The 24,966-nt window shown below is 42.8% G+C and overlaps 2 pseudogenes; both read left to right on the top strand.

The window, feature by feature from the left end:
* Window positions 1–256: 256 nt before the first annotated feature.
* On the top strand, window positions 257–374 carry LOC124778654 (annotated as a pseudogene).
* A 14,472-nt stretch (window positions 375–14,846) lies between these two features.
* On the top strand, window positions 14,847–14,964 carry LOC124778504 (annotated as a pseudogene).
* The last annotated feature ends 10,002 nt before the right edge of the window (window positions 14,965–24,966 follow it).

Here is a 24,966-nt window from a genome sequence, read left to right as displayed (position 1 = left end):
TTTGTACTGAGCACATTTTCTTCGAGTGTACATTGATGGCTCTCGATATCGAAAGACATAAGTAGTGGGATGTGCATTTATTGTGTGAAACTGGAAATATTTCAATCAATTTCGTCCGCCCCAAAATTGTTCTGTCTTTACGACGGAAGTAATAGTTGTTCGTAATGTGGAGCACTAGAAGCTGTTGATAATATCAGAAAGTGTAATGTAATACATTGAAAACCGAAGAAAAAAATTGCTGTCTAAATACTGGAAAGCCAGCGGCCTTGCCGCAGTGGTAACACCGGTTCCCGTCAGATCACCGAAGTTAAGCGCTGTCGGGCTGGGCTAGCACTTGGATGGGTGACCATCTGGCCTGCCGAGCTCTGTTGGCAAGCGGGGTGCACTCAGCCCTTGTGAGGCAAGCTGATGAACTACTTGATTGAGAAGTAGTGGCTCTGGTCTCGTAAACTGACATACGGCTGGAAGAGCGGTGTGCTGACAGCATGCCCCTCCATATCCGCATCCAGTGACGCCTGTGGGCTCAGGATGACACGGCGGCCAGTCGGTACCTTTAGGCCTCCAAGACCTGTTCGGACGGAGATTAGTTTAGTTTTAAATCCTGGAAATTAGACGAGATATATCAATTCTCTTTTTGTGGATACTAGCTCGTGGTGGTTCGATTTACAAAGAACAAAGTCAAACGGCCGGCGAAGCAGGAGGAGGATGAGATTAGTGTTTAACGACCCGTCGACAACGAGGTCATTAGTGACGGACAGTTGGGTGCAGTATTTCTGCCTCTGTAATGAACGTCAAAGTATCACCCTCCGATTTCAAGTTGTAAATAGGTAAATCAGCCGAGGAAGAATGGGCGCGTTTCAGTCTTCCACGAAGGTCAATATCAAGCTGCGAACCGACCAGTAATTGAAGTCTGCCCTGATTTCGAAAATTGCGGGTGAGCAGGGAGCTTGTAACTACCTCGGTACGAATGCCTACCGCCCACGGTTCAACTCTTTCCCGCCTACATCAGATAAACGTCGAAGGTAACCGTTTCTGTGACTGTCAGAACAAGCGAGGAAGGAGCATTAGTTCTTAACGTGCCGTCGACGTCGAGGATATTATAGATGGAGCCAAGCTGGAACTGTGTCAAGAATGAAGATAGAAATCGGTCGTGCATTTTCAAAGGAACCATCTTGCCATTTACCTGAAACGGCAAGTAAATTAGGGTAATCGGACGCGGATTTGAGTGTTCGTCCTTCCGAATGCGTGTCTATCGTTATAACCATTGCACCACCTCTTCGGTCTGTCTCTGAAGAAAAAAGGTGGTGTAAACCACCTACTGTTTCCCTAAAGTTACTCTGAAGCAAAGCTAAACCGTTTACAGCATAACCTTGCGAAACCGAAAGGCCCCTTCCAAGCACTGAAGCATTTATCAGCTTGGATATAAAATCAGATACAAACGTAAGAAGTAAAGGACGAACATCCCAAGCGCCAACAAAATACAAAGCTTGGCAGTAGTTTTATGCTATACGTACGTGCTATCACTACAGTGCACTGTAACAAGAATTTATTTAAAAGTGAGGCAATCATTTTGAATCAGAGCAAAATTTTGGAATCACAGTCTGCGTGTATGAACCAACCTCAGTACAAAACCAAATGCTCTTTTCCAACGTAGTAAATACATACAGCCATATGGTTCTGGAATCTGATTTATTAATAGTCTATTGCTTTTCCAGTGGCATTTGTATTTCCTGTTTACTGAGTATATACTTCTCACACTTTACTTTTTATTGAATCAGAATTGAAAGATTCTTATTCTCCTGAGCACCATTTTATCCGATACTCTTGACATTTCTTACGACACTGCGAAATTAATTGAATACTTTGTATCAGTTACGGCATCACGTGTATCAAAACAAAGTATCGATAAATGCACATTTCAATAATATCGGAACGTCCCTAGCCACACATAGACGACTTTAATCTTACTATAAGACAGCATTATGCGGAAATTTCTCTGTGGCTTTTCGTGTTTTCACGTTACGTCTGGAACAGAACCTGGCAAGCTCTGAGAATTTTGGTTTCTTAAACAGCTTCAGTTTTCCCATTCCATACAATGTAGAAGTAGAGCAGGCCTTCGAACATTTGCAGGGGACCGAGGTCCTCAAACTTCGGAAGAAAAGAAAGACACAGCAGCGACATGAGTAAGCTATAATATGTACAGAAAGCCCTTGAGAGTAATAAAAGTAGTCTTCTTTCACGTTGGTTGCGGCCTGTCACAACCTCCTCCCCTGTGCAAAGCGCTTCACCTCAGATTCCCTCTTCCACTCAACTCCTTAGTTATTCTACATCTACATCTACGTGATTACTCTGCTATTCACAATAAAGTGCCTGGCAGAGGGTTCAATGAACCACCTTCATGCTGTCTCTCTACCGTTTCATTCTCGAACGGCAAGCGGGAAAAACGAGCACTTAAATTTTTCCGTGCGAGCCCTGATTTCTCTTATTTTATCGTGATGATCATTTCTCCCTATGTTGGTGGGTTCCATACAGAATGTTTTCGCAATCGGAGGAGAAAACTGGTGATTGAAATTTCATGAGAAGATCCAGTCGCAACGAAAAACGCCTTTGTTTTAATGATTGCCACTCCAATTCACGTATCATGTCTGTGACACTATCTCCCCTATTTCGCGATGATACAAAACGAGCTGCCTATCTTTATACTTTTTCGATGTCATCAGTCAGTCCCAACTTATGTGGATCCCACACCGCACAGCAGTACTCCGGAATAGGGCAGACAAGCGTAGTGTAAGCAGTCTCTTTGGTAGACCTGTTGCACCTTCTAAGTGTTCTGCCAATGAATCGCAGTCTTTGATTTGCTCTACCCACAATATTATCTATGTGATCGTTCCAATTTAGGTTATTTGTAATTGTAATCCCTAAGTATTTAGTTGAATTTACAGCCCTCAGATTTGTGTGACTTATCGCGTAATCGAAATTTAGCTCATTTCTTTTAGTACTCATGTGAATAACTCCGCACTTTTCTTTATTCAGGGTCAAAATGGTTCAAATGGCTCTAAGCACTACGGGACTTAACATCTGAGGTCATCATTCCCCTAGACTTAGAACTAACTAACCTAAGGACATCACACACATCCGTGCCCGAGGCAGGATTCGAACATGCGACCGTAGCAGCAGTGGAGTTCCGGACTGAAGCGTCTAGAACCGCTCGGCCACAGCGGCCGGCTATTCAGGGTCAATTGCTACTTTTCGCACCATACAGGTATCTTATCTAAATCATTTTGCAAGTCGTTTTGATCATCCGATAACTTTACAAGACGGTAAATGACAGCGTCAAACAATCTAAGACGGCTACTAAGATTGTCTCCTGTGTCGTTAATATAGATCAGGAATAATAGAGGGCCTATAACACTTCCTTGGGGAACGCCGGATATTACTTCTGTTTTGCACGATGACTTTCCGTCCATTACTGCGAACTGTGACCTTTCTGACAGGAAATCACGAATCCAGTTGCACAACTGAGGCAATAATCCGTAGGCACGCAGTTTGATTAGAAGACGCTTGTGAGGAACGGTGTCGAAAGCCTTCTGGAAATCTGAAAATATGGAATCAATTTGACATCCCCTGTCCATAGTACACTTATTACTTCATGAGTATAAAGAGCTAGTTGTGTTTCTCAAGAACGATATTTTCTGAAACCGTGCTAACTATATGTCAATAAATCGTTTCCTTCGAGGTACTTCATAATGTTCGAATACAGTATATGTTCTAAAACCCTACTGCAAATCTACGTTAGTGATATAGGCCTGTAATTCAGCAGATTACTCCTACTTCCATTTTTGGGTATTGGTGTGACTTGAGCAATTTTTCAGTCTTTAGGTACGTATCTTTCTGTGAGCGAGTGGTTATATATAATTGCTAAATATGGAGCTATTTTATCAGCATACTCTGAGAGGAATCTGACTGGTATACAATTTGGACCGGAGGCCTTGCCTTTATAAGTGAATCAAGCTGCTTTGTTACACCGAGGATATATTTCTCATCTTGGCTGTTGTTCTTCGTCTTCTTTGGTGAAGGAGTTTCGGAAAACCGTGTTTAATAACTCTGCTTTAGTGGCACTGTCATCAGTAACTTCACCGTTGTTATCGCGCAGTGAAGGTATTGATTATGTCTTGCCACTGGTGTGCTTTATTTATGACCAGAATCTCTTTGGATTTTCTGCCAGATTTCGAGACAGAATTTCGTTGTGGAAATTATTAAAAGCATCTCGCATTGAACTACGCGCCATATTTCGCACTTCCGTAAGACTTTGCCAATCTTGGGGATTTTGCGTTCTCTTAAATTTGCCATGGTTTTTTCGTTGCTTCTGCAACAACGATCTGACCCGTTTTGTGTACCATGGGGGATCAGTACCACCGTTTATTAATTTATGTGGCTATGTTCCAATCTCTGACTTCTCTAAAGGTTTTACCCTGTATGGAAATCTCTAGTACAGAATTTATTCCCCGATCTGTCATCACTTTTCGTATCATCCTGTCTTTCTTCTCACCAGAGTTATCAATGTATTCCTTAAGGCAATTTTGTCATAGATAGACATGGTTGGAGATCGTGACTGTTACATAAAATAAATTTGTAATATATTCCATTCCTCTCCTGTTCTGATGAAAACTTCATTTCTCATCTTATCATTCCAGTACTTATTTCCTTGTACCCGATACGTGTAATTTTGCTTCCAAGCTAGCGTAATTCCTTCGTTTCATTAACTATATTGCCAACAGTTTCGACGTTACGTTTACCGATAATCCTATTTATGCTTCTCAGTACTTCCGTCTTTCTCTGATTTATTGTCACCGCATATTCAGTTGTTAGGACGCTGTTCATACTATTCGAGAAGTCCTCTACTTCTTCCTCGCTTTGACTGAAGAGTGTAACGTATTCAACGAATCTTGTCATTGATGTCCATTCATCCTGAATTTTAGTCCCAATTTCTTCACTGCTTCTTCGATATAGAATCTGAGCAGTAGAAGAGAAATACTACATTCATGCCTACTTTTCCGGGCATTATATCAGACGGGAGAGCGCACTGCTGTGTGAATACCAGAAGATTACTAATAACACAGACCTTCCCTGCGCCCCGAGAAAGATGAAGCCATTCCAGTCTCATTATATCCAGAACTCTCATGCAAACAGAATTTTTAATAGCATCGATGAATGGAAACGCTGCTGGCAACAAAACATTTCTCCACAATTACTGCAGCTACCTCGCATCCGGAAGGAACACCCTCGATTCGACTAGCCTAGTGCAATTCGGACTCCTTTGAACCGCATCCGAACGGTTCAGTGGCGATGTGCAGGGACTGTCTGCAAGTGAGGCAAATCTTCATGACCATCGTGTGACTGTGATGCTGAAGACAAACGTTTGGTCATGCTGTATCGACATGTCCCGCTCGTGCCTGCAAAAGCCCTTTCGAAGACTTCCTGACTGCGCCGATTTATGTTACAAGATATATAAAAGACCTTGATATCCATGTATGGTTGTTGTCATTTGTGTTATTTTATACTGGAGAGCTGTGATTAAATTTTGACGTGTAGTAGTTTCGCAATCTTTGTATATGTATTCCCATACGATAAAATAGTAAATAAATCCTAGGGATTTAAAAAATCTAGAAATACTTTACGACAAAGAAGACTTTTTCTAAGCCGAAAAATGGCGTGAAGGTGTCTTGATTTTTCTTAAGTCTCGCTTCCATTATTAAGTGCACGTTGTAACTGCCTCTCTGGTTCCTTTACGTCTAATAACGTGGAACTGATAGCCACCTAAAGGATGCCCAATTTTCTTTTCCATTGTTTTGGATTCTCTTCTTACCAGCAAATTTGGTGATAGAGCTGTCTATTTCTTGTGACTTCTTATCGGGTCTTCTTGATTTGCCTGTGACAGCGTAGGATACGGAATATAAGTGAAATAAAACTCAAAATTCGATTTGTGGCTACCCATTTACGGTAGAAATGACCCACAATCATCACTGAAACCGAAACCATGGGTAATTACATGACACTACCTCTCCCGTAATTTCGTGTTTGAAGCTAAGTAGGTCAGCCGATGATAAATAGATAATGGTGATACGTCGTCCGAAATTGTAATAATGTTTTTTCATAAAATTATTTTGAACGTTTACTTGAGGAACCCACTCGAAGTGTAAATGATTGCGAAAACGTGTTTGATCGCTTAGCAACAAATAATCCTGACCAAATAGGGAACATCATGACGGATACAGAAATTAGCTGTTGTAGTGAGACTGAATGCCGTAATATCGAAACCTCACGAAAAATAAACGCAAAGTACATCTCTTTAAAGAAGAAGATAAAAATTCACTTGATGCCTTTCGAAAACACAGTCTCCACTTCTTTAAATCTGTTAAATCTGATTGTGTAAGCGTAGACCAAACATGGCTTGACTTCAAAGAAATAGTATCAACGCAGTTGAGAGACATACACTAAATAAATTAATAAGCGACGGCACTGATCCCCCAAGGTACACAGAAGCGGTCAGAACACTGCCGCAGAAGCAACGAAAAAAGCGTGCTAAAAGTAAAAGAACGTGAAGTCCTCAAGATTAATGAACTTCAGTGTGAGATGTTTTTAATAATTTCCACGATGAAAGTCTGTCTCGAAATCTGGCGGAAAACCAAAGAGATTTTTGTCACATATAAAGTATATCAGAGGCAAGAAGCAATCAATACCTTCACTACGCGTTAACAGTGGCGATGTCACTGATGACAATGCCACTAAAGCAGAGTTACTAAGCATGGTTTTCCGGAACTCCTTCACCAAAGAAAACGAAGCAAATATTCCAGAATAGGAATATAGAACAACTACCAACATGAATAACTTAGAACTAGATATCCTCGGTGTAGCGAAGCAGCTTAAATCAGCTTAAATCACTCAATAAAGGCAAGGCCTCCAGTCCAGATTGAATGCCCGTCAAGTTCCTTCCGTAGTGTGTGCTGATACAATAGCTCCATAGTTAGCAATCATATACAGCCCCTCGCTCATCGAAAGAGCCGTACCTAAGGAATGGAAATTTGTACACGTTACACCAATTCTCAAGAAAGAAAATAGGAGTAAACCGTTGACTTACAGATCCATATTACTAACATGGATTTGCAGTAGGATCTTGGAACATATACAATATTCGAACATTATGAATTACAAACTGGCCGTTGACTTCTCTCTCAGGTTCTTCGACTGACGTTTGTTCGATGAATTTTCTGGCATTTCTCCAGCACGAGTGGCTGGCATTATCAAAGCTTCACGCTCCACTGCTGATGGTGAACTGGAGACGAGCTCGCGGCTGCAGACTATATGTACCAGGCGCGCCAACGTCCGAGGGCTTTTCCGTGTTCATTTCCGTACCCGTTCTCCTCTGCTACCTGCAAATGGTCGTTCGCTGCAGCACAGGAATCCAAGATCCGTTCACCTTGATACTTTCTTCTTGCTTGTTGAAGTTATTGTCAGGTCTGTGTATTTCTGTAGCTTCTCTGAAGAAGCCAGTGTGATAGATCTTCTCTACAGTCACAACTTCCGTGTCGGCAAATTTTACTATGTGGTCTCTCACACAGCACGTGCTGCGCACGGCTTATTTCTCCACCTGCTCCATCTTGCAATGCATACTATGTTCGGTGATCCTGGCGCTGATTGATCATCCAGTGATGACAATATAGACTTCTGCGCATGTACATGGAATGCAGTATAATCCCAACGATGCAAATTGGTTCCTTTTTTTCCTTTGCCGATCTCAGACACAATTTGATTTTCTTTGTCGGTTTGTAAATAGTCTTTACGCCATTTTTTCGCCGATTCTGTCACCTCGGCAATGTATTGCAGTAAGGCTGTATCCGACATTTCTTTTCCGATGCATCACTTCGGCCATTGTTTGATCCTGTGACGCTTCTTACGTAACTCGTTGAACACCCATTCCTCCTCAGAACGCTTCCCAGGTGTTGCGCCTGAGGTGTTGCGGCTCACGTGTTCGTATTGGTCGCGATGCCAGCGTATTAATCATGCCTCTTTCCTGGCTCGGATGGTGAACTGACAGTTTGTCCAGGTATCGGTACGTGTGTATCGGTTCCCGATACACGCTCTGTTGCAGTTCTTCGCTTCCCTCGTGATCAGGTTGTCTATAAAGAGTAGCTATTGGACATTCTCTACCTCCAAGGTAAATTTTATGTTGGCATTGAGGCTCTTCATGTGTCTTGAGAAGCCACCGAGATGTTCCTCAAGATGGCTCCATACAACGAAGGTACCGTCGACGTAAGTGTATCACAGCTTAGGTTTACAAGGTGTAAAGTCCAGTGTCTGTGTTTCCAAATGTTCCATGAGGAGGATGACCACCACTGGACTAAGTGGACTACTCATGGCGACGCTTTCCAGCTGTTCATAGAAGTTACCATTCCACATATAACACGTGGTGAGACGCATGAAAGAGCTTGCTGATTCTTGAGGGAAAATGGAATCGACCTACTCCACAAAGAAACAACATCAAAGCTGACTAGGATGCCGATTTGTCCAAGTTGTTGTTTCTTTAGCTTCTCAATGAAATGCCCTGAGTCCTTTATGTATATGTCAGTCTTTCCCATGTGCGACCGGCGAAGAGAGGCCAAGTGTTTCGCCGAAGTTTCGTCGGTGAACAAGGACCGCCGACAATCGGCGTTAATGGAATGTTATTCTTATGGATCTTTGGAATCCGTAGAGCCGAGGTGGTAGGACTTCTGTGCTGCACAAGTTGCTCTGTACGTCCGCCGAGAGAGAAGACGTCTTGATTAACCGATTCGTATCCCGCGTGATGCACTGCGTCGGGTCTGCGCTTAGTTTTCGGTACGTCGTCGGATTTAATGCGTCCCGTGTCTTCTGCTCATAATGTTCGGTCTTCAACACAACGGTTGCACTTCTCTTATCGGTAGGCAGTACTAACATACTCTTGCCAGCGTTAAGCGTCTTGATAGACTGTAATTCTTCTTTCTTCGGGTTGCAAGCTGCTGTTTTTGTTCGGCGCAGTATCCCCGCTGTTTCAGAACGTATTTTCTCAACTCTTTTACAAGGAAGGGTCCGAATGGTCGCTTTGGTATGAGCAATGATGTCCTCGTATAATCTGCGGCCGCGAGCCAGAATCCAGTCTCCCACCATCTTTCACAATGCTAGGCTTTCGTGCTGACGGAACGTCAGAAAAATCATCCAACAAACGTCGGGAAAAACCCAGACAGAAGGTAATAGGCAGTTTGTCAACAAGTGGCTGCGAAAGCCTTCACAATTACGTATTATTAATTACTTCGAAGAGCTCGATTTATTGATAGCATGGATTCAGAAAATATCGTTCTTTTGAAATCTAAGGTGTGATACACATACGTCGACGGTACCTTCGTTGTGTGAAGCCATCGTGAGGAAAAATGACATCCGCAAGGGATGTCAAATTGATTGTACATTTTTAGATTTCCAGACGGCTTTTGACACGGTTCCTCACAAGCGTCTTCTAATCAAACTGCGTGCATATGGTGTATCACCTCAGTCGTCCGATTGGATTCGTCACTTCCCGACAGAAAAATCACAGTTCATAGTAACTCAACGGAAAGTCATCGAGCAAAACAGAACCAATATCTGACGTTCCCCAAAGAAGTGTTATAGGCCCTCTGCTCTTCCTGATCTACACAAACGACCTAGGAGATATCCTGAGCAGCCTGAGCCGTGGTAAAAATTGCTATTTCGAAGAGCGCGCCGCCGCGCGTAGTGTGAAGCAGTCGCCCTACATTTCTGCCGGTGGCGCCGCTGTGGCAATCGCAGCTTTGGTGTCTCCCTCTGGTGGGAAAGGGTAAAGGTTGCCTGTTAACGTGCATTTAAAGGGCGCTATGAGCTCGCCAGTTGGTCAGTCTGGGTCAGTCTCTCGTCCCCAGCTTGCTAGTCTGTCTCTCGTCCGCATTTGTGAGGCAGTTAGTGTCTGTCTGTCGTCCGGAGTTATAGCATGTCTTTCGTTCGGATCAACCTTTAAAGCCGGTAATATGAGTGTCTTTCCAATCCGCCAGTAAGAAAACTCAGCGAGTAGTCGCCCGGTCGGGGCCTAGTTCCTGCATCTGAGTTTGCAGTCAGTCTGGGAGTCGGTGCAGTGAGTCGACAGAGTCTGTCGGAAGACAGACACTCGCATGTTAGTCAGTCGGCTCTAAGTCTCAGTCGCTGTTGGGTTGTGGACTGAGTCGGGTTCGTCGTTACTCCGCTGTTGGACCACTTGGCAGTCAGCAGCAGGCAGGTCCGCACGCTGCAAGCATGCGCAGACGGAAGGCCGTTGGTCGATCGGTCGGCTGGTCGTCGGATGGCGAAATGTGGTTTGCTGAGCACTGACACCAGTATCAGTCGGGAAGAGTTGGCGGTCAGCAACAGTCTGGTCCGTATGGTGTAAGTATTCATCGGGACCGCTGTCGGCGAAAGCGTGCAGCCGTTGGTGGTTTGCTCGGCCGGTCGTCTTAGTCGACGACGTCTTGAATCCTCAGGATGAACACCATTTACCGAGTCGGGATGTGGTTGGACCTTGTTGGTTCGCTGGAATTGAGCAGCGACGTAGTCTCCACAGTGCGAAGCCAGGCCGGGGCTTTTGGTGGCTGGCACGCGCTGTCGCATGTGGAGGCGCTAGTTGCGAGAGCGACTTTTCGCTTTCCTCCGAAGCAGGATCCTCAAGTTGAGTAATTAGTTACTTCCTTTTAAATCTCGACTGTTACGATTTGTTCGTTATTTGTGGATAGTTGTTTCCTCAACCGTTCACGCGTGTGATAAATAGTGGTGTGTGTTGTTGTCTAGAACCCGCAGCCTTCTTCCGTAGTTATTTGACAGTTGTGACTTGAGTTTTCTGTATTGTTTTAAACTTGTTTTGAGTGGTGTTTGATGCCTTGATCTTGGTGAGGCCGAGTTAGGTGTAGGTATCTTGGTTTACTCGACGTCGGCCCATATTCTCTGTTGTTTGTGCAGTTGGATCTGACGGTTAGAAATCGGTCAGTCTGTCGGTCGGCGTGCTAGTCTGTCTGTCGTTCGAAGCGGCCTCTGTCATGTTTGTCGGATTCGGTGTGTTAACGAATTTATTGCTTGGAGTGTAACGGCCTGATTCCTGAAATATGTTTTGATCTTGCCTATCATCATGAGAGGCGATATCTGTGTACTGTAGAGCATGTTAACTTGTTTGCCAAAACTAGTATAATTTTATATAAGATTGCATTTCATGGGCTTTTATTTAAATGGTCATTTTAGCATATAAAGTTGCCACCCTTCCACCGTAAGACTTTTTTTAGAAGTTAAAATCAAGTTGCACCTTCGGTGGCAAGTTAATCTTTTAATTTTAGTGTTTTGTACCATTTCCATCCCTCCTACGGGATGCATAGTGTGTGTGCTTGTGTGAATTGTTAAACTTTTAGTTTAGGTAATCTGGTGTGTTGCAGATTTGCACCAGTGAAGTCTTTCAGAGGTTGTTGTGAGCGGTCGTCACTACGGCCGTGTCAAAAGGGAGAGGCAAGATTCTCAGACCGAAAGCTCATACACTCAAAATTTGTTTCTTTCTGCCTCTGAATAAATTGTAACTTGATATTTAGAGGGTGCTTTTGTTTATAATTTTAAATCTGTTTCTTTAAAAGAAACGCTTTTAGGAATAAAATTTCCATTTGTTAAAAACAATTTGATTATGATTTCATCGGTTACTCCCTGGCAACTACTTCCACGCTCACATAGTGTGAATAAATGTGTTAATGTTCTTGATGAACCGCTAGTAAATAAAACAAATTTTTAAGAATATTCCTTGAAATTAAATCCACGGTTCACAGCCCTCTCAGAGTGTTTCCAGATAATACTCCCATTTACTATATAGTTAAAGCATAAGATGATCAAAACCAAATGCAAAATGATTTCTACAAGATACTTGTACGGTGCGAAAAATGGCAGTTGACTCTAAATAATGAAAAATGTGAAGTCATCCACCTGAATACCAAAAGAAATCCGCTAAATACCGGTTAGACTATAAAACACACAAATCTAAAGGATGTTAATTCAACTGAACACATGAGGATTACAATTACGAATATCTTAAATTGGAACGACCAAATAGATAATGTTGTAGGGAAGCAAACCAAAGTCTGTGATTTATTGTCAGAGAACTTACAAAATACGACAGGTCTACTAAAGGGACAGCTTGCACTATGTTTGTACACCTTCTTCTAGAGTACTACTGTACGGTGTGGGATCCGATTAATATGGGTCTCATGGGCGACGGGAATCGACATGATACATGAACTGGAGTGGCAATCATTGAAACAGAGGCGTTTATAGTTGCGGCAGGATCTTCTTGTGTAATTCCAATTCCAACTCTTTCTTCTGATTGTTAAAATATTCTGTCGTTGCCCATCCACATAGGGAGAAATGATTACCATGACAAAATAAGAGAAATCAAGCACGCACGGGAAGATTTAAGTATTCGTTTTTCCCACACGCGCTTCGCGAGTGGAACGATAGAGAAATAGTTCGAAGGTTGTTCAGTGAACACTCTGTCAGGCACTTAATTGTGAATTGCACAGTAATCATGTAGATATAGTTGTAGATGTAGGTGATACAAAGGTACAGGGATTTTTCCCTGATGTTTTCGAGGCTATAACGTTTTCGAGTCATCATTCTTCTGACTGGTTCGATGCGACCCGCCATTAATTCCTCTCTGTGCAAACCTCTTCATCTCAGAGTAGCACTTTCAACGTACATCCTCAATTATTTTTTGAATGTATTCTAGTCTCTGTCTTCCTCTACTCCTTTTTGCCTCTAAAGCTCCCTCTAGCACCATGGAAGTCATACCCTGATGTCTTAACAGATGGCCTATCATCCTGTACCTTCTCCTAGTCAGTGTATTCCACATATTCCTTTCCTGTCCGATTCTGCATAGAACCTCCTCCTTCCTCACCTTATCAGTCCACCTAATTTTCAACATTCGTCTCTAGCACCACATCTCAAATACTTCGATTCTCTTCTGTTCCAGTTTTCCCACAGTCCATGTTTCACTAGCATACAACGCTGTGCTCCAAACATACATTCTCAGAAATTTGTTCCACAAATTAAGATGGCTGTTTGATGCTAGTGGACTTCTCTTCACCAGGAACGCCCTTTTTGTCAGTTCTAGCCCGCTTTTGATGTCCTCCTTCCTCCGTCCATCATTAGTTATTTTGCTGCCTAGGTAGACGTATTCCGTAACTTCATCCACTTCGTGCCCATCGATCCTGATGTTATGTGTTGTTCTCATTTCTGCTACCCTTAATGACCTCACTCTTTCTTAAGTTCATTCTCAATCCATATTCTGTACTTATTAGACTGTTCATTTCATCCAGCAGATCACGTAATTCTTCTTCACTTACACTCAGGACAGCAATGTCATCAGCGAACCGTATCATTGAAATCGTTTCACCACGAAGTGTAATCCCACTCCTGGACCTTTCTTTTATTTCCATCACTGCTTCTTCGATGTACAGATTGAATAGTATGGGTGAAAGACCACATTCTTGTCTTAAGCCCTTTTAACCCAAGCACTTCGTTCTTAGTCATGCACTCTTATTATTCCGTCTTGGCTCTTGTACATATTGTATATTAGCCCTCTGTCCCTATAGTTTATACTTATTCTTCTCACAATTTCGAACATCTTATACCATTTCACATTGTCCAATGCTTTTTCCAGGTCGAAAAATCCTATGAACGTGCCTTGATGTTTCTTTAGACTTGCTTCGATTATCAACTGCAATGTCAGAATTGCCTCTCTGTTGCCTTTACCTTTCCTAAAGCAAAACTGATCGTCAGCTAACACACCCTGTCAGCAACTTGGATGAACTGTCAGATCTTGCAGTCTTCATAATTGTGTGAATATTTTTCTGAAAGTCACCTGGTATGTCGCCAGACTCATACATTCTACACACCAATGTGAATAGTCGTTTCGTTGCCACTTCCCTCAATGATTTTAGAAATTCTGATGGAATGTTATTTATCCATTCTGCCTTATTTGAGCTAAAGTCCTCCAAAGCTCTTGTATTTCGTCTTGTGCTTCCCAGCGCTTCCTGTTTATTCTACGTTCTTGAATTTGCCTTAACATTTTTGTACATCCTTCTTTCATCGATCAACTGAAGTACTTCTTTTGTTACCCGTGGTTTCTTCGCAGTTACCTTTCCAATTTCTGTGATTGCGCTTTTTAGAAATGTCCATTCCCCTTCAACTGTACTGTCTACTGAGATATTCCTCGTTGCTGTATCTATAGCCTCAGAGAACTTCAGGCGTACCTCGTCATTCCTTAGTACTTCTGCATCCCACTTCTTTGCGTATTGATTCTTCCTGACTAATCTCTCAAACTTCAGCCTACTCTTCACTGCGATCAGAGAGTATATCTGCTCCTAGCTAGGCCGTAGAATTCAGTACCTGATTTCAGAATCCCTGTCTGACCATGATGTAATCTAACAGAAACCTCTCCGTATCACCCGGCGTTTTCCAAGTATACCTCCTTCTCTTGTGATTCTTGGACAGAGTATTCGTCATTATTAGCTGAAATTTATTACATAACCCAATTCATTCCTTGTCCCAAGCCCATATTCTCCTGTAACCTTTCCGTTTACTTGTTTCACTATAACTGGATTACAGGCCCGGATGACGCTTAGATTTTCATGTCCCTTTACTTACTTTATTACCCTTTCAATATCCTCATATAGTTTCTCTGTCTCTTCATCTTCTGCCTGCGACGTCGGCGTGTATACCTGAACTCTCGTTGTCGCTGTTGGTTTGATGTCGGATCTGATAAAAACAACGCCAACGGCCTTGCCGCAGTGGTAACACCGGTTTTCGTCAGAACACCGAAGTTAAGCGCTGTCGGGCTGGGCTAGCACTTGGATGGGTGTCCATCTGGTTTTCCGAGCGCTGTTGGCAACCGGGGTGCACTCAGCCCTTGTAAACTGAGGAGCTACTTTATAGAGAAGTAGCGGCTCCGGTCTCGGAAACTGATATACTACGGCCGGGAGAGCGGTGTGCTGACCACATGCCCCTCCATATCCGCATCCAGTGACGCCTATGGGCTGAGGATGACACGGCGGGCGGTCGGTACCGTTGGGCCTTCATGGCCTGTTCGGAAGGAGTTTAGTTTTCTCATAAAAACAATCCTATGAATGAATTGTTCACAGTAACGCACGTTCTGCCTACATTCCTATTCTTAACGAATCCTCCTCCCGTTATACCATTTTCTGCTGCTGTTGATATTGCCTTATACTCATCTGACAAGAAAACCTTGTTTTCTTTCCATTTTACTTCATTGACCCAGATTATATCTACACTGAGTCTTTGTATTTCCCTTTTCAGATTTTATAGCTTCCCTAATATGTTTAAGCTCGTGATATTCCACGCCCATCTCGTAGAACGTTATCCTTTCGTTGGTTATTCATTTTTTTCCTCTTGGTCACCTCCACTTTGGCAGTGCCCTCCCGGAGATATGAATGGTGGCTATTTCGGAATCTTTTGTCAATGAAGAGATCATCATGATACTTTTTCCATTACAGGTCACATGTCTTGTGGAAATACGTTATGTGTCTCTAATGCAGTGGTTTCCGTTGCTTTCTGCATCCTCATGCCGTTGATCTTGCCGATTCTTCCGGCTTTATGAGCAGTTTCCCACCCCAAGGATAAGAGAGTGACCTGAACCTCTCTCCGCTCCTCTTCCCTCAGGCTATACCTAGGTGTAATAAAAATTTACTTCTTGTCAAAATGTTGATTTTCGCCAGCTAAGTCTTTGTATGAACATGGACGCTTTGTGTTTTAGGACTACAGCTGCTCGTTGTAGTTGGGCGTTGGAAGACACCAATGCCCGACAACTTAAAGTCCCATCGCGTCCAGAGCTGCTGGAAAGACACCCTATAACAAATAGTGCTATTTTGGTCTGCCAGCTCTTTCTTTTGAGAGCGCCTAAAGCGCCTTTGGAAAACCATCGACAAGTCAATAGGCCTTTCTGCGAGAGTTACAGTCAGTCACTGTGTCACATGGACCAATAGCTCAGACCCTATGTTGTAGTGTCATGTTCCTAAGTAGAGGCCACAGAAATTTAGGAAAGGCTGCTGGCTTTCGACGAGCAAATTATTTAACCATCTTCTTGCTTGGTATTGGCGACAACCCGATTACATTATATCACAATCACAGCACAACAGTGCTACAGCAATTGAATCTGTAAATCATCTACTCTGCAGCTCATGGAACGTTGAATGTTCCGCTGTCGTTCTGTAACCATTATTCAGAATCTCTCTTGCTCGTGTATTTTAACATTACTTACGCGTGGCATTTTCTTCTGTTGAGGGGACAGTGACAAACGCTCCAATATCCTGTGCAATCTTAACAGTTTCACTCAATTTAGTGCTGTCACATTGACTGACTTCGTATGTCCCTATATGAGGGCTTTAATCGCTACATCTCTTTACTGGAGACTTTCTGCGACTCTTGTCTTCGTAGCTATATAATCTCCCCAGCTGCTCCTAGTTTATGTGATCAAAAAGTTTTCGTTCAAAGGCTGTACAGTCTAGAATCTATATGCCAGGAAATATCGCCATGAGCATTAAGGCAATCATCCAACCGACGCTCCAGTTTGAAGATACCCCATTTGTATTAACAGAATCTTCCGTCGGTTCTTGGTAGAACAACATTATAATAAATGAAAAGCACCAGTTTGCTTTTGTTCTACAACATTACTTTTATTGTTAACTGGTTTTCAGCTTACAAGTCCATCTTCAGACATTTACTGAGTATTATCACCAAAGAAGTTAAATGTTAGCAGACAACATTGGAAGAGAAGTAACACATCTATACTGAAGTAGAAACGTACAGTAAGTAACATCTTTGCAATGAAAAAGTAAAAACTGAACAGAACATAAATAACAATGGAGTAGACAGGAAAACCTTTAGCAAAAAATAGGAGTAGCATGCCTACATGACAGTTACTATTAATAAACAAAACTAACAAAATAAAATAAAATTAGTACTAGACAAGGCTGCATCAGGAGGTATGAAACATGGAGAGTGACACACAACCAATTAAAAGAAGAGACAGTTGTCAATGTAAATACAGAATACATAAGGAACTTAAGCAATATCAGTAAGATAAACAGAAATTAATAAATGCAGAAAATGGAGGTGTTTGAGGGAACCTACAGTTTGAGCGTGTGGTGGTACTGCATTTTAACATTAACATTATAATCAAAGCAGTGGCTGTGTACCAGTTTTTCATTAAGTAAATGAGCAAAGTAAAAAATGAACAGCATTTGATGAGACAACTACAAGGGGTGTTAAACATGGACAGTAAAACAAATACCAGTTAAAAGAAAGCCTTAACTATTGAACCTACAGTCTATGTGGAATACAAAAACAACTTCAACAAACAAAACAACTTAATGACACAACTCAAAACTTCCCCTCTCCTAAACTTCATATAATTATCTTTGTTGTTCATTACTTCCCACACTGTCTCTTCCTACATATTCCCAGTTTCCTGTATTCAAATATGTTTCTACTTCAATCTAGATGTGTTACTTCTCTTCCAATATTGTCTGCTAACATTTAACTTCTTTGGTGATAATACTCAGTAAATGTCTGAAGATGGACTTGTAAACCGAAAACCGGTTAACAATAGGAGTAATATTGTAGAACAAAAGCAAACTGGTGCTTTTCATTTATTATACCCCATTTGATAAAACACGATGTCCTGCTGCGTGAAGAAGTCTGCAACTGCCTGCTGGCACATCCTCGTCCAACAGAAATCGTCGAGCCTTCAAAGCCTTTTTTAATGGATGTAACGGGTGATAATCGCATTTCAAGTGATCAAAGGCGTGTTAATGTCATTGGGGGAGATCAGGACTGTAGGGAGGCAGCTCGAGTGTCTCACACTTGAATTGACGTAATTTCTGCTTTACTATCTACCGACGTCTTGTATCAAGTACCGATCGGTATGGAACTTGGCGCACCATTCCACAACGGTGGTTTCAACAGTCATGATGCCCCATACACATATTTTACTCTCCGATGAACATCTACCCGCGTTTGGCAGCCAAGAAAAGAATAATAGCACGTTGATCCTACACATTTGGTAATAACTCGCCATAGTGCACGTTCCCGCATTTACCACATGCACGCCGGAAAGACACAAAAGTCACAGCAATCGCTTACCTAGATGTCGGTGCTTATATACCAGTATCGGAATCGCGCTACGTTGCACTTGCGCTGCAGCAACGACTTCAAACGGAAACTTTTTGATTGGTCGTAATCAGAATGATTAAACGGGAGGCCAAGTTTAATTACGCCTGCAAGTACGGGAGCAAGCTGACGCCTGGATGACGGACAGGAAGCCGTGAAGCAGGTACCCATTTTAATAGAGACGCTCATCACCATGTCGAGATCTGCTACAGGATCGTTCAGAATAAGATACAGCATATAGTCATCTATATTTTCTTCATTTCCGAACCGACTGACATGCCAAAACACATAGTAAGTTTGACAAATTGCTCCTCAAGCACCTACATTTTTCTATTACATATATTGCAGATTCCGCACCTGTTCCAGAGGAAAGCTCCAATCGAGCCCAGCGAATGGTGGAGACGTCGCCAATACGGCAGGCGCCCGTACGAAACCGGAGGAGAAATATATGCGCTCTGTGCTAGGCGGCGGAAATATGGCTGTATGATACGTGTATCGACGCCCGGGGGAAAAGAAAAGAAGAGTGGAGTGGGGTGGAGTCGGTCGCGCCTCCCTCGAGGAATCAAATTTAATTTCGGAGAATAGCATGCGACGCGCAAGCGCCCTTTTACCGGGACATCCGTCTCCTATAGTATAGGAGCACGTGCGCCGAGCCCTATAGAACTGATAGCGCCGCCACCTGAATGCAGAGCGGCGCGCCACCATTCACGCCTTTCGCTGTCGATGTGGAACCGGAGTGAGACAGCCGGTCAGCGCGTGCTGCGGTCAGCGCTGGCTGCTGACAAGTGACGCCGCGGGACACGCAGCTGACAGTAATTCGGGGCGTGGCGTCCGTTCTGGATACACACGCTCTCTCGCGTCAGCCGGGATAAACAACTCCCGCAGGAGTGACGTCAGGCTACAACTCGGCTAGCCAGAGTGCAGCCTGGAGACACACTGAGCGCATGACGCTGAAGCGCATAGCATAAGCCACACAGTTCGTTGTGCTCAACACTAACAAGTCTTTGCACGCAGTGTAATGAAGTATGAAGCAGAATATTTAATAAAAGTACGGAATTCGATTATGAAACACCCATAGCTTTCATCGAATATCTTAATGCGTTTAACAAATTAAGGACAAAACTCTAGTTTGTTCAATGAATATAAAAATGACATGTGTACACTTGGTGTCCCACCTAACACTGCCACCTCATATATACTGACAGAAAAAATAATCACCGGCCGCTGTGGCCGAGTGGTTCTAGGCGCTTCAGTCCGCGACCGCGCTGCTGCTACGGTTGCGGGTTCGAACCCTGCCTCTGGCATGGATGTGTGAGATGTCCTTAGGTTAGTTAGGTTTAAGTAGTTCTAAGTTCTAGGGGACTGATTGTAACCTCCCCCCCCCCCCCCCCCCACTTATCGACCTTAATGACAGTGAAAAATTAAACCGCGTGCACGTAATGGAAATTTGGGAAAAAGCAATCGTCACCGAAGTTAATTTGTCGGTAAAGAGGGAGGAAAGAGTTACATCTACATGAAAGGAAAAATGCAAATGAAATTGGTGAAAATTAATTTTGAGAAAAGGGTAAAATTAATAGAGAAAGTAAATGTGCGGTCGTTACGTTAACAATTAATTGGCGTTAATTAGATTTTTGAGATTTGGGAAAAATTACGGTCGCCAGTCCTATGGACAACTACTATAATAACTGAAAATGAAAGATTAATGCACATATAATTAGCACTAAAAGCGTGGCAACTGATGGTTGGCACGTGCTGTGTGAAAACAGAATGTTTGTCAGAAGTAATAAATTTCGCTACACTCAGCCTTAATTTAGCAAAAGAATTAATAAAACCGGAAAATTGAAAGTTAATTTAGTGACTGAAATTAATGGTGAACTTTGTTTCTGAAGCACTACGAAATTCAATAAAATAAGGTTACTCTTGGGCTACCTCAACAATCATTTCAAAAGCTACTTGAATCTACGCAATATAGAAATAAGAGATTTAACTTTGGACTTGAATTAAATGATTCTGAACAATTAACAATAGTAAAATTTAGTACGTATCAAGCTGAGCTGCAGTCACAGGTAAGCTAAAATATGGTAACAAAACTCGCACTTTTAATTTGTGCCTGTGTAATCTAAATATTGTAGCCAGGTATGAATACTTTAACTGAACTTTGAAATTAAAGCAGTGAAATGGAATGATATTACTTTAATGCTGCCGTATGAATTTCAACGACACTCGGATTCATTCCAGAAAAGGAAGGGACCCTGATTGGTAATGCAATTGGGACAATGAGCAACAAAGGTTCATGCTAAGTTACTGTATTTTTGTGATGCAACAGTTTGAAAAGCTGAGGCCTGCCATACAGTTCTAAAACTTTACGTGCTTCCGGACTTCCTTGTTGGTTGGTTGAAGGTTTTATGTCGTCGATCGAGGAGGTGGTGACACTCACTCATTGTCGGCCGTCGCTGTTGCAGAAGCTGGATGTTGGCGCGCCTTCTTCTCGACACGGTCACCAGGCGAAACGGGCTCTTGATGTGCGCCAGCTAATGCTTCCTGTCCGCGACACCGTGTCAGAAACTATCATAGCAAGTCGAGCGCAATTACATGCTGCCAAACCCCGAAAGCGCGGCAACTCGCGGGAGCGTCACACAACACACCTGCTCCACCGCCCTCCTCCAGCCAGACTCCCTCTGCCCGCGCTCCATGCGGCAGAGTTAACACTACCAAAGATCCTAAACACTTCGGTTCTCCACACGACCTATCGATGTAAGCATTCGATAGCATAGTTTTCCCTTGGCCAGACCCAGCATAAAAATTTTTACAAAACAAACCAATTATACATCGACATATATATATATATATATATATATATATATATATTAAAACTATTACAATATATAAAGACACAGGAATGTCATATCTTCAGGTAACAAAATACGGAAAAAAATTTATAGTACAATAGATGGACATAGGCATTTCCGGCCTTATATGATGACATCAGATGTTAACTCCCATAGTGCTAAGAGCCATTTGCACCGTTTGAACCGAAAAGATCGAAACGCTAACAAATAATTAGAGTATTTTTCTGGAATACGTTTGCCTATGTAACATATTTAAGTGCTTACATTGCAATTTAATGTAAGCGTGAAGTAACCATTGAAAATGTGAAATTCGCCAGAATATTCCATTCAAGCATGCAAACATTCATGCATTGTGTTTTGGAGTGGCCGGATGCCTGTTTGTGGGATGGAGTTACATGCCTGCTGCACTTGATCGGTCTGTACACTGACGGTTAATGCTGTTTGTAGATGACGTAGCTGTCGTCCCATTATGTCCATCACGTACTCACCTGGAGACCGATCTGGTGATTAAGCAGGGAAAGGCAATATATCGACACTCTGTAGAGAACGTTGGGCTACAACAGCGGTATGTGGGCGAGCGTTATCCTGTTGGAAAACACCCACTGGAATGTTGTTCATGAATGGCAGCACAACAGGTCGAATCACCGCACTGTCGTACAAATTTCCGGTTCGGGTGCGTTGGGTAATCACAAGAGTGCTCCGGCTGTCATACAAAATCGCACCCCAGACCATGACTCCAGGTGTAGGTCCAGTGTGTCTAGCACGCAGACAGTTTGGTTGCAGGTCGTCCTTCTAGACAACACACGTCCATCACTGGAACCTACTAACCAACACACGGCCATCACTCGTACCGAGGTAAGACCAGATTCCATCAGAAAATACTACAGCCCTCCATCCTGCACTCCAATTAGCTCTCGCTTGATGCCACTGGAGTCGCAAATTGTGGTACTTTGGGGTCCGTGGAATGCATGCTACAAGGCGTCTCGCTCGAAATTCTACTTGAAGTAACCGATTTATCACAGTTCACTGCCTACTCCCTGCTGCAGATACAGTATGATGAGACAGAGCCAAACGCCGAATAGGATGGTCTTCCCTCTCGGTAGTGCCACGTGGCCGCCCGGATCCTCATCTTGCAGCCGTACGTTCTCGTAACCACCGCTGCCATCAACCACGTACAATGGCTACTTGCCTGCCAAGTCTCCCTGCAGTATCACAGAAGGAACATCCAGCAAATCGTAGCCTTATTGCACGACCTCTTTCAAACAGTCAGATGTTGATAATGGTGTCTTTGTTCCTTAAAGGTATTCTTGACTAACAACAATTCACCGCGTCCAATCTGAAAGGTAACTAACACTCACAGCTTACAGTGTATATTTAAAGCAAATCTGAGTTGCATCTTCTTATTCCACTGGTGTGAAATCTGAATAGACGTCATCTTTCAGATGTAGAAACGCGTCTACCAACTTTCGTTTATGTCGCACACACTCCCTTTTTGTGTTGCGATTTATTTTCATCAGTGTATTTCCGAAACGAAACAAAACGTCAAAAGTGCAATAGGCCAGACACAGAGGGCAGGAATGAACAATCCATAAACGTAAAGAAACATTATTGTGAACAAAAAGGTACCTTTTTTTGGTCATGAAAACTACAGGTACAATTAGTGACAATTTGTTTTCACTGTTCTGAGCTACGTACTCTAAAGTATGGCAATGGCACCACATTTTCTGCCATAGTGCGCAGAGCAAGGGTTGCCTAGAGCATGCTTCAGGACAGCGCAGGCAACCCGCAGTACGGTATTACACCATTACGGCAGAATCTGTGGCACCGTTTCCATTATTTAAAGTCTAGTATTCCAGAATGAATAACATTTAGAGCAGTGAAACCATGTCTGCTATAACTAATTATACGTTTAGTTTTCATTTTGGTAAAAATAATACATACATGTGCCATTTAAAAAACTTTGTGTTGAAAGTGATGTTTGTTTATTTGTGGAGATTTTGCGTTCCTGCCCATTGTGTGAGCCGCAGGCATATGTGCATCCCTGGACAATTGCATTTTTCGTATTTTGTTTCAATACGGAAATATATGAGTTGGCGAAGTCAGATGTGACATCTTTATGAGTGATATGATATAAAACTTGAATGAGGAAACGAAAGTTTAAACTATACTATGACCATGACATACAAAAAATATAAGCTATCAACCAGAATATAATAGCTACTTCGCAAGAAGAATTACTAAAACCAAATAGTCAAAAACATCATTCCAGAATATATATGAAGATAGTAACCGTTCTCGAAAGCATAGATACCATTGATGACGGTGCAGCTTCTCTACAATAAATGACAATTAATTGAATGCGTCAGCTGCCGACAGGTGTTGCTGATATACCCCGATGGGGACATCTGAAAATGTGTGTCCCGACCGGTACCCGAACCTGGCATCTGCTGCTTACATGGCAGACGTCCTATCCATCTGAGCCACCGACGACACAGATGAATAGTGCGACTGCAGGGACTTATCCCTTGCACGCCTCCCGTGAGACCCACATTCCCAACTGTCCACAATCTACATACGGAATGTACCTAATAGATATTTGCCCATCCACGTATCGACGTTTATAGATGGTGGACAGTTGAGAATGTGGAGGCGTGCAAGCGATAAGACCCTGCAGTCGCGCTATTCCTCTGCGTCGTCGGTGGCTCAAACGGATAGAGCGTCTCCCACGTTCACAAATGGTTCAAATGGCTCTGAGCACTATGGGACTTAACATCTGTGGTCATCAGTCCCCTAGAACTTAGAACTACCTAAAACGAACTAATCTAAGGACATCACACACATCCATGCCCGAGGCAGGATTCGAACCTGCGATCTAGCAGTCGCGCGGTTCCGGACTGAGCGCCTAGAACCGCTAGACCACTGCGGCCGGCGTCTGCCATGTAAGCAGGAGCTACCGGGTTCGAATCCCGGTCGGGGCACACATTTGCAGCTGTTCTCATCGAGGTATTTCAACAACACCTGTCTGCAGCTGATGGTTTCAACTAGTTAACAATCATTTCAAAACACCTATGGATAAACGAATTACAACGAAATGCTTTTAAATGAAAACAAATCATCAAAAATATTATTACAAAATAGCTATATTGTTGTGTCCCGCCTATTCGTCGAATGTGGGTTGCCTAGGAATCCTGCTTCGCATATCACTAGACAACAATTCAAGCAAATCGTATTAATGAATTTTTATTACAGTAAGATAAATTACAGTACTTAATTTTGGGAAATTACAATGATGTATCGCTAGAAAATGGCAACAGACAAATAATCAGTCTCCTTCCGTATATACAACTCCTAATACACGTGAAACAATACAGTTCCTAAGTAGCTATTGTAGAGATCGTCCAACGGTTAGACTTCAACTGGGTGCGGCCAGGCGGTGCGGCGCTTATGTCCTCGTCGTGTAGAGGCCACTGCTGTTTCGGTGTCGTCCTAGAGAGGGGTTAGCGTACTATTTGCTGGCGTCGTCTCACAGCCCTCTCTGCTCTAATGTTCTTGACCGGTGTGCCGGTCAAGAACAAAAGTAATGGTAGATTTGTTTATAAACGAATCTTCTGCTACCAGTCACGATTTTTCTTTATTTCACTTTTCGCACGACGCGTTTCGGGAAATGATTCCCATTTTCAAGTGCGTTTTTTGTGTGTATTAAGCCATTTCTATTGATGTCAATATGTGAGAGTCTGCTTCATTTCGTTGACTTATACTGCAATATATAAGAAACACGCGATTTTTTAGTTGAGTATCGATTCTTTTGGTGAAGTTAGTGGCGAAATTTAGAAGTCAACAAAATGAAGCAGACTCT

The sequence above is a fragment of the Schistocerca piceifrons genome, chromosome 2 (assembly GCF_021461385.2).
Source record: "Schistocerca piceifrons isolate TAMUIC-IGC-003096 chromosome 2, iqSchPice1.1, whole genome shotgun sequence".
Taxonomy (NCBI): domain Eukaryota; kingdom Metazoa; phylum Arthropoda; class Insecta; order Orthoptera; family Acrididae; genus Schistocerca; species Schistocerca piceifrons.
Note: the sequence above shows the minus strand (reverse complement) of the source record. Positions and strands in the feature narration are given on the sequence as shown.